The sequence below is a fragment of the Choristoneura fumiferana genome, chromosome 24 (genome assembly GCF_025370935.1).
Source record: "Choristoneura fumiferana chromosome 24, NRCan_CFum_1, whole genome shotgun sequence".
NCBI classification, from domain to species: domain Eukaryota; kingdom Metazoa; phylum Arthropoda; class Insecta; order Lepidoptera; family Tortricidae; genus Choristoneura; species Choristoneura fumiferana.
In genome coordinates, this window is record NC_133495.1 from 2,136,197 (window position 1) to 2,147,722 (window position 11,526).

Below are 11,526 nucleotides of genomic sequence, written 5' to 3' on the forward strand. Positions count from 1 at the left end.
CCCGTGCGACATACAATGTTCTTCATCACATTTGCAAGTAAAATTTTATATTTGAAAAAGAAAAAATATAATTCTTCCAAATATTGGCGATACCTTAGGCTGTGCTCTTGGCAACGTCCCCCCCAACCTCCCTCGGCATGCGCCGCAACATGCGTGTGCATGTGGTCCATGTAGTCCTGCAGCAGCACCATCAGTACGGGCCCTGACTCATTTACCGTCCTTGGGTTTCATGACAAGCACATTAAGGTCGAGGGTTTTATTTGGGAGGTTGCAACCAAGGTAGCCTGCATGTTACGACACTGTTTACGAGCAAGTGTGATGAAAAGACACATAATATATTAGTGAATACACTTAAGAAGGGGTTAGTAACTTATACAGATACATAATTATAAAACTTCGTGCGGCCCAATGTGCAATAGAATGTACACAATAAGTTCAAGGAATTAAGGATCTATGACAATGTAAGAAGTAGAAATTCTTTTGTTTTTCTATTGTTTTACACCATGGCAGTTTGACGGCAGTTTGACTTTATTCTCGAAACAATTAGATTCTAATTACTTTGTAATTTTTTTTACTAAATATTTATATGGTGGGCTTTAGGAGGTTAAAACTAAAGAAATGTAAGTTTTAGCTACCACTGTATGAGCTGGCAGGAATATAATCCCGCGCAGTGTAGCATTATAGGACAGTCGGGTTTGTCCGATATCATTTTTAGGATGGTGTTGGGACTGTCCCGCACCCGGCGCATCAAAGACGCTTGGCAACACCAACAAAGTACTGCTATTGTGTTGGTACTACGTATGTAAATTCCGGTCTTTTTCCGGTCGTTCTTTACACATAATACACTTCCATTACTGCTCACCTCATGGCTGTTTTTTACTCTCCAAGTTTCCCTTAATTTAACACTAGAATCAGTGCGAACCGGCGTCCACTCGCCTACATAAATGGTCCTTCGATGCAAGCGACAGGCGGTGCGAAATTATACATCATCGTCTTCGCGGGAAGAAAATTAAAGGGACGAGTTACTTGGCAAGACTGGCTCAGGTTAGAGCGATACTTCTAGCCTGCAACGGGGTGAGTCGAACGTGTTGTGCAATTTCTATCACACCACGTCGAGAGCGGAGAGCGGCGCGATAAATTTAATCGTCGTACATCCAGAAAAATCCATTTTTCTCAAAACTACGAGGTGTCAAGACGAGCCACGCAATATCTACCTATCTATAAATTCTCATCGAATTAATCGTGGCTCAAGAAGAGAAATTTGTACTACTTATATACTATTTGATACATTCAATCGCCATCATCAGTGTTAGCAAAATATCCTTTCCTGCAACGTTGACAACATTTCAAGATATCAAGAAAATTTTATTTCACGACACACGTGTACAAGAAAGAAGAGCACAAGAGCGGGACGCAAGATGCAAGATACGTTCGTTCTTGGCGTTAACTAGTGGCGCCATCCATCCAGTCTCCTGTTTTTTTCCACGTCCGGCGCGGTTGGCAGCGCCGCAGCGCAAACGCAAGACGGCACAGAAAACCTATCACGGAGCTCGACGCATCACACGCGATAACGGGATTGGACGAGTGCGATCGGTCCTGTCATTCTTTCGTTCATTCCGGTCCGGACTTCTATTTTTAGAGACACTAAAGTTTTGTGACGACGCCATTTTGTGCTTCACTTTTCTCTTGTTTCGATTAGCGTGGTTGAGCATTTTGTTTTCGAGCCAAAATAGTGGTGATTTTTGCGATTATTACACCAAACTTGTAGTGTTCATAATTTTAAGTAGTTTAAGTGTAAGGTTTATTGTGCGAAAGCGACCAAAATGTCGCCAGACCCGTCATTACAATTAAAGCAGTTACGGGCGTCAAGAGGTTACGCTAAAGCCTCAATCACGAGGCTATACACATTCATATCAAATCAAAATGACGTAGATATGAGCACCTTGTCAATTCTTCAATCTAAGAGATCGCGTATAGTGGATTTGTTTGCGGAGTATGAAGCTTACAATAAACAGATATTAGCTTACGATGAGGCGGATACCGAAGACGTGTCAGACATTGAAGCAAAATATTACCAAATTCTGACCGTCCTTAACGAAGCAATTAAGGCTAAATCTGTCCCGGGCTCCGAGACCACAACGGCCTTTAAGGCCAAGTTGCCGACCATTCAAATTCCCATTTTCACTGGCAAATATTGTGAGTATAACCCATTTATAAATCTTTTTAAAGCCATCATTCATAACGACAGATCTATTGACAATGTGCAAAAGCTTTATTATCTACGTTCATTCTTACAAAAAAGAACCATTGGATATAATTAAAAATCTCCCTTTATCGATGGGCAGCTATGAGGAAGCCCTTAGCCTTCTCGATCAAAGATATAATCATACATTCAAAATTATTAATGAGCACATAAATTCCCTGCTTGATTTGAATGCTCTGTCAAGGTCAACTCCCAGTAATATTAGGGACTTTGTATCAAATATCAAACAATGTCTAGCTGCGCTCAAAAACCTCAATGTTAACACCGAGTCCTGGGATTATATTATATTAGCGATTTTGTACCGCAAATTAGATGCCTACACATCCCGGGCATACCAGTTGGAGCGAGACGGGGCTTCGGATCCGACAGTGGAAGAGTTCTTGGTTTTCATGGAGAAGAGGGCCTTAGCATTAGAGAATGCTGAGCCAACATCCTCTACGAGAGCTCCCAAGGCTATGGTAAACGTGACGGCGAGTGCGGCTGCACCAAGGAACACTAGCTGCGCTTATTGTAAGTCTTCCAATCACAAACTTTTTGAATGTTCCAAATTTAAAATTTTATCACCCGATGACAGAGTAGACTTCTGTAAAAAGAGTTCTTTGTGCAATGTCTGCATGAATGCTCACAGTGGCAAATGCAGATTTCACTTTCGGTGCAATATTTGTAAGCAGGCACATAATACCTTGCTTCACCGAGAGCCAACATCACAGGAGCCTGTATCTCTAATATCCAATACGGCAGGCAACAAAGTATTATTACCAACTGTCAGAGTGAAGCTGTTTTCACGGAATGGTAGAGAGGTGCATATTAAGGCGATACTAGACTCTGCATCGCAGGTCTCCTTAATCACCAGCAAGGCTATTGAGGTACTAGGAGTTACCCCGAATAGGGACAACCTTAACATTGTGGGTGTAAGCAATAATAATAATGCAACAAAATACTCTATTCCATTAGAGATATGTTCACTCACCACACCATACAGGGTAACTTCCAACTTTCATGTTTTGGATAAAATAACATGCAAAGTACCACAATTTAAAGTTGATATGTCAGCTATAAATATCCCAGCCGACATTAAGTTGGCCGACACTGACTTTTACATGCCATCTGAAGTACATATGCTTCTAGGTACTGATATATTTTTTCAGGTGCTGCTTCCGGAGCCCCAACCTTCACTCAGGGAAGAGGCTTCGCAATCAAGTGAGCATGCAGCCTGCAACCAACCTCGTTTCATAAATACACAATTCGGCCATGTCATCGCTGGTGCTTTGCCAGCGCAAACAAACTCTGCCGCAAGTACTGTTTCATTATTATGTCTTCAATGTGATTCTGCCATTAATGAGTGTGTTCAGCAATTCTGGAAAACTGAAAGCATTCCTGAAATTTATATTGAAAGCATGCCCGAGCATGAACAGTGTGAACATATTTTTCAACGCACTACTTCACTTGAAAACAACAAATTTCAAGTCGATTTGCCTTTAAAGGTACCCATAAGTGATGTCAATAACACACTTGGCAATTCATTTGACTTTGCTTACTACAGATTTCTCAACCTTGAGAAGAAATTGCATAAAAATGTCAACCTACTCTCAGCATATGACAAATTTATAAATGAGTATGTAGAATTGGGCCATGGGCATTACATTGATTTCAATTCATTAGATTTTGACAAGGATCCACTTTACTTTATGCCGCACCATGCAGTCATTAATTTAAACAGTCAAAGCACGCCACTAAGGGTGGTATATGATGCTTCAATGAAAACTGACAAAAAATTATCACTTAATGATATTCTTTTAAATGGGCCCCAAATGCAAAAAGAGTTGTTTGACATTATGCTCCTATTTCGGTTTGGTCAATATACCTTCTCTACTGACATAAGGCGTATGTTCCGATGCATAAATATTAACCCTGAGCATGCCCGCTTGCAAATAATTTTATGGAGAAGCAATCCTGACGAGCCAATCAAATGCATACAGTTAGACTCAGTAACTTATGGGCAAAAAAGCTCAAGTTTTCTAGCTACACGATGCCTACATGAGCTTACACTCTTGTATGGAAATGAATATCCGTTAGCGTCTTATATTTTACAAAACTGTACTTACATGGATGATGTCTGTTACTCACATGCCGATTTTAATGTAATAATAGAAGCGAAACGTCAGCTAGGCGAATTGTTGAGTAAAGGTAGCTTTTTCACACATAAATGGGCATCGAATGATCAACAAATATTAGAGGACATTCCTATAATGCAGCAGCAATTTGATCACCTAGACCTTCAAAAAAATAATTTGTATATGAAGGCACTAGGGTTGACACTTGATATAAGAAAGGATTGTTTTGTTTTTTCCTGTCCAGATAATTTTGGTGAACAAAACCCTACCAAAAGAGATATATTAAGTTACATATCAAAAATTTATGACCCATTAGGTTTTATGGCCCCAGTAATTGTAAAGGCCAAAGCATTTATGCAAAAAATTTGGGCCGAAAAAATCGGTTGGAACGAAACTCCCTCCAAACCATTGCAACAGGAGTGGCTCTCTTTTGCAAATAAATTAGCTCAGATGGAACCCTTCATTATTCCAAGGAACATACAGATCCCTTCCGATGCTGCTGCTGTGCAACTTGTTGGCTTTGGTGATGCTTCTAGTACGACGGCTTATGGCTGTGCTGTCTATCTTCGGGTGGTCGACGCATCTGGTAATGCTCATCTTTCTTTACTTTGCGCTAAGTCTCGAATCAACCCCCGCAACAACGCCAGCCTAACTACGCCGCGATTGGAATTAAATGCTATGCTTTTACTAACAAAATTAATGAAGCGCGTATATGATACACTAAGCAAAAAGTTGCACATACAAGATGTATATATGTTTTCTGATTCGCAAATTGCGCTCGCTTGGATAAATACTGAGCCAATCAAGCTTCAGGCTTATGTTGGAAATAGGGTAAGGTTGATTCGAGAACTTGCCACTGGATGGCGCTGGCTGTACGTTTCCAGTGAAGAAAATCCTGCGGACTGCGTGAGCAGAGGCGCGGATCCAGCTGACCTGCTCCAGAGGAGTTTGTGGTGGCAAGGCCCGGACTTTCTTCAGAATGGTAAACTTGAATTTAAGAATAATTTCACCCCACCACCTATCAATGACCTGCCCGAGGTTAAACGGCAGATCTCTGATGCTAAGGTCTCTCTTCTTACCCAAGGGGAAGATGTGGTTTACCAGTTTTGCGATAGGTTCTCGGATTTAAATAAAATGACACGAGTAATGGCTTACATTGTCAGGTTTTGTCATAATTTACGAAATAAAAATGCTAAACGAGTGGGCGCTCTCACTCGTAGCGAGCTGCAACAGGCATTACACATGATTGTTAGGCATGAACAGAGCATTCATTTCAAACACGAAATAAATAGTTTAAAAACAAATAGTGAAAACGTCAAAGGTGCACTAAAGCCCCTACATCCCTTCCTTGATAGCGATAATATTTTAAGGGTTGGTGGCAGAATCCAAAATTCTAATGTGCCATATGCACAAAAGCACCCTATAATTTTGCCGAAAGAATCGCGAATCACGAACCTCATTGTGCATCATGAGCACATCCGACTCTTGCATGCCGCGCCTAAGCTACTATTGTCTAGCCTTAATGAAAAATACTGGTTAGTGAATGGTTTTAGGTATGTGAAACATATTGTTAACAAATGTTTAATTTGCTTTAGAATGAAAGCTCAGTGTGCAAAACAGCTGATGGGTGACCTGCCTCCTGAAAGAGTAACTGCATGCAGACCTTTTCAAAAAATCGGTATTGATTTTGCTGGGCCTATAAAAGTTAAAAATTCACGAGTACGTAGAGCGGTAGAGACCAAAGGGTACATATGCGTTTTCGTATGTTTCGTTACAAAAGCCGTTCATCTGGAACTTTCTTCAGATTTGAGCACTGAATCCTTCCTAGCATGCTTGAGACGTTTTATTGCAAGAAGAGGTCTGCCGACCGATATATTCTGTGATAATGCAGGCTGTTTCAAGGGAGCAGCAAACCAATTAATTGAGCTGTATAATTTAAATAGCTCACAAGACCACCAAACACAGGTGCAAAATTTTGCGGCACAACAAGGCATAGCCTTTCATTTCGTGCCTAGTTATTCACCTGTATTTGCGGGCCTTGCCGAGGCCGCAGTGAAGAGTTTTAAATTCCATTTGAAACGCATTGTTCAGAATTTAGTACTAACATATGAACAATTGAATACAATTTTATGTCAAATAGAAGCTGTACTAAACTCAAGGCCACTGTTACCTGTCACGGCAAATGATGTGAACGATTTTAGTTATCTCACACCAGGGCATTTTTTAATTGGTGCCTCCTTGACATCATTCCCCGAGACAGACTTAACAGATGTGCCAACAAATAGATTAAAATTTTGGGAATTGTGTAATAAAGTAAGAACTAATTTCTGGAAGGTATGGCATAAATATTATTTGAACATACTACAGTGTCGCCCCAAGTGGCGAGACACAGAACCAAATGTAAAAGTAGGTGCACTTGTTATTATGCGAGAGCCTAACTCTCCGCCCCTGAGCTGGCCTATGGCACGAATTGTCAAGGTCTATCCGGGTCAAGATAATAAGGTAAGGGTTGTTGACCTCATGACACCCAATAAGAATGTTTATAAGCGGTCATTAAGCGGATTTTCTGTACTGCCTATAGAATAGAGTAAATGCATAGGTACGGTCATTTTAATACCAAGAAATTGTAATTTAGGTTAAGATATAAATCAGGTGAGATTGAGGCTCAAGGAATTATAAGTAAAAGTCAGGTATGTATTTACAGAAGTTTCCATTCAGTTCCACCTTTTAGCTTCAAACTTGTCTCATTTATTATGTACACATAGGACAGTTAATACTGCTATGTATCTCATTAAGGGGTAAGCTCCTGGTTAGCTCATGAGCAATGTCCCGTTAGATGGCGCTGTTATCAATAGTTCCTTTTTTCAGGTTTTTTTCGTAAATTATGAAGAATTATTTCACCAAACACTAGTGGCGGGAGTATCTAAGCGTAACCGATTTTTTGACCCCACACTCGAAATGAAATATTCCGCCAAAGCCGCAAACGAGGTGCTTTACTTTGAACGTCAATTGCGGCCGTATACGGACACTAGGAGCTCACGCACACACTCAAATAGACAGCGCCAGCTAGCGAAAGCCTATTGCGACACTTAGCTACCCGATCGGGGTACTCCTTCGAGTAATATTCACATTTTTATATCGAGTCACGAAATTTTGTACTAACTGTACTTTACTCGAAAATTTGACTACGACCTATAAAATCTATAAGTATTTTATTGATAATTAGAAGCAGGGTCTTGGATAACTGTTCGCATATTATAATACGAGCCAAACGCCTTTCAAGTGGTCATAATATGTGTACGATAAATTGAGAAATTACCGAGATTCTGACCACGGTTTCTTGTCTTGGTTGATGGTCTTGCTATTATTCAGGTTATATTTATAGTTACTTTTCGTAGTTACTACTCTTGCTAAAGTGGTCATGGTCGTCGGTTGAAAATCGGTAGCAAATCTACAGGACGAGTTTCTTGGGAAAATAGTGCGGTGGTTTGTCCTTACCTTCCACGCCGCAGAGCTGGAGTTTGGAATTCGTAGTTGGCAATAGAGAGCGCTGCCACCAGGGCTCTTAGTCATCTTGTACGACACGCACAGGAATGCACAGGCAATCAAGTTTATCAAGGGCATCCGTAAAGCCAAAGTCCCTTAAGACACTGTTACACATGCTCTTTAGTAGCAAGAAAGCATGCTACTATTGAGCAAATGCTAGCTAGTAGCATGTGTGAACAGGACATGCTACTATCGAGCATGCTTATTAGTGGCAAGCTCGAGACGGGGTGGAAGGGGGAAAGGTAATAAGCAAGTGTGAACGCGTTTGCTTCAGTCCAGTAACGAGCATGTGTAACAGTGCCTTTAGACATACCTAATATTTTATGAACAGTGCTTCGTGTAAGCTCTTTCTATCAAAAGAGGTAATAAAATCCATACAGAGTTTACTATCCTAATTATCATCATCATCATCACTCAATTTCTGTGGTAAGACTTTTGGTAGAGAATTAGTAATCATAAACTGCTAATATAAATTATTAATAAGTTGCTAACCATGAAAAGAGTTGACGAAGAGTTTATCTAGGCTTCTGCATCTGGATTTCTCAGTTCGTATATATAATTACTAGCTTAATCCCGCGGCTTCGCTCCCGTTGAAGAAAAAAATCTACTCTGTAGTGTAGGTATTCGAATTAAAAAAAAAACTTCTTGCACCTCTGCGATCCTCAAGGAATACGTTTGCCAAATATCATGCATTTTTAGGCCATGTTGCATGGGCCTTTATAGGTATAAATAAATACTTACGAAATACTTACATAACAGCAAAAGTTCACCCACTCGCCGATAACTTGCGCCGATCAAATTGCGGTAAAAATTATCCCGTGCTAATTTTTTACCTACTTATCTCTATAAATTGATTTTGTTAGGATATCATAACCGATGATTTGGCACAATCAGCAGAAGACTACGAGCAGTTCCAAAATCATCTACACTCCCTTTGTTACCTTCGAGTCGAAAACAGTTGTCGATTCGTATCATATAACTACCTATTGTAAGTATTATCTGCTAGGATTTTTTTCCGACCCAGCAGGCTTGTAGTCGTGTGTACTGGATTATTGGCAGTGTTTCCTTTGGATGTTCGTGCGATGGAACTATTGCGTTTTTTTTGCATTAGTTCCTTTACAAGACTTGAAGGAAAAACTGCGTTTATTTTTTTGCTTTTGTTCCTTTCGCAGTAGCATCTTCAGTTCTTGCAAAGGTACAAAGGCGGAAAAATAACGCAGTTCTTTCTTCAAGGTCTTGTGAAGGAACTAGAACTACCGCAAATAATCCGTCGTACTTGCAGACTACGGGCACGTTCAGTTTAGCTGACACGTCATCATCGGAGACAGATGTTGCATCAAACCTAATTCGAAGCAGTCAAGCTCATAGGTAGCTGAACAGTTTGGTACTTTGTCACAGCAAGCTACAGTGCTAAAATGAGCATTTCTAAAAAAGTTTGTACATTTGATTTGCGACTCCGATTTGGGTAAAAATTTGCAGGTAGATAGTCTCCCGAAATGTCCCAATTAATTTGTATGGAAAGTTCCTTTTTTGTTACCGCAAATCCATAGTTTTGGTAACAAAAAAGGAAATTTCCATACAAACCAATTGGGACATTTTGAGAGACTATGTTATTACGACTCAATATCGTTCACTCTACAAACCTGCAATTTTTTATCACAAATAGGAGTCGCAAATCAAATGTACAAACTTTATTTGGAAATGCTCAAATAGTTTTACATGTCCTCAAATACTTAGAGTAAAAAGGGAATGTCTTTACTTTGCTACTTTTTGATCGCTCTTTGCTTGTAGTATCTACGGCTAACTAGTCTGGTTGACCGGGCAGTGGGTATAATTAATTTGTAATTTTCCCGCTGGTACAGTAAATTCATATCCCAATTATCATGCCAATTATTATGCATTATAAATCAAGTAACTATTTTGGAAACAATATATTTTTAGACACGAGTAATATTTACCTCGACGTTTCGGCAACATTACAGTGGCCGTGGTCACGGGTAGACTGAAGTGTGGGGTGACAAATAAAAATGACCAAGTGCGGGTAGTTCGAAGGACTCGCGCTGCTAGGCAGACTTGACACCCCACACTTCAGTCTACTCGTGACCACGGCCACTGTAATGTTGCCAAAACGTCGAGGTAAATATTACTCGAGTGTGTTAGCGTGATAAGTCCTGTGCGTGGTATTTTGATTAATTCCAGTTTCTTTTAATTATTTTGTTGCTCTATTCCTCTCATCTGTCCGAGCACGCGAGCAGGCTGCAATTACCAGGCCCATCACTGCCGTTCCGCCTGTGACAGTTGCAGTTCTACCATACAATCTTTTCTTTGGGGTAAGTAAAATGCAGTACGTCGCATTAGACAGCGTTTGAGAATAATTATCAGGATCAGGGGGTCAGGTCTGCTAGTGAACAACGTCGGCATTAGATTCAGCTAATACTTTGAGAACAAAAAAAAGGTATAAACTTTGTGATACAAGTTAAATATGCCCGCTGTCCAGTCAATCAACAAGCCAACCGTACCACTAGCAATTAAATTTTTTTGAGCTTGACTGTTAGTCAGTATCTAGAACCTACAGTATTTAATTTTGCCCTAGGTTTCTCTGCTGTCAACCGTGCGGCACAGTTAGATCTATGTGATACGTTCCTACATAATATAATAACATGCAGTACACGCCCTCCTCCACCTCCCTCCTCCTACATGAAATAATGTATATATCACACAATACCTAATAATAGTTATATAGTAGGTATTTGTGACAGCTAGTCGAGCTTGTGTGACATATACTATACATACATAATAAAATATTGTTTTACATGGAAGAGAAAGAGAGCGGGCGTGTATGTAAACTTATTGTATAGATATTTCACATGGACGTAGTTGTGGGGCACGGTTCGTAGCGCAGAAGTAAAGTAAAAAATATTGTTGTCAATTTATATGAGGTTCCGCAAATTAACAAGTTCTCTGTCCCGAAGCAATGTGCAGCGTTCTTTTGACACGTCGCCATAGTAATGATAAGGTAATATAATATCCCCGTAGCAATTTTCATTGTTTATCTAAATGTGGTTCAAGAATAAAAATAATTATTATAATGTATGTAATAGTTTATTATTTTTTCGAAAGAACAACTCCATTATTTACATCACTGGTCATATGGCACATGTGCCTCATGGACGCACCAGTAAAGCCACGCATCAAGGGTCAAGGAACCTGGTAACACCGAAACCACTCAATTATTCAAGTATTTATTTCATTTCGTATTTGTTTCGTTGAGATATGTATGCATAGGAAAAATTCGTGTCTAGATTCCTGTCCAGCGGTGGTGTAGGGGTTATAGCACGCAGCACGGATTGCTGAGGACCTGGGTTCGATTCCCAGCCCTGGTCTCTTTTTCTGGTTTTTCTGTGCAGTGTCTCAGTTTGTATTTTCGATATGGTTTCACGGGATACCCGTAAAAGTAACAAATTTGGAGTTGAAATAAAAAATACAAAAAGACTCCAAAAAACCAATCATAGCCTATAATATAATGCAAACTCAAAATCAAACATTATTATGATGCCACTATAATGAAAGCAGTGACGCGAAAGATACAATTTGTAAGCGGAG

The 11,526-nt window shown here is 39.9% G+C and overlaps 1 pseudogene; it reads left to right on the forward strand.

The window, feature by feature from the left end:
* Positions 1 to 757: 757 nt before the first annotated feature.
* LOC141441516 (uncharacterized) lies at positions 758 to 3,554 on the forward strand (annotated as a pseudogene).
* Positions 3,555 to 11,526: the final 7,972 nt, after the last annotated feature.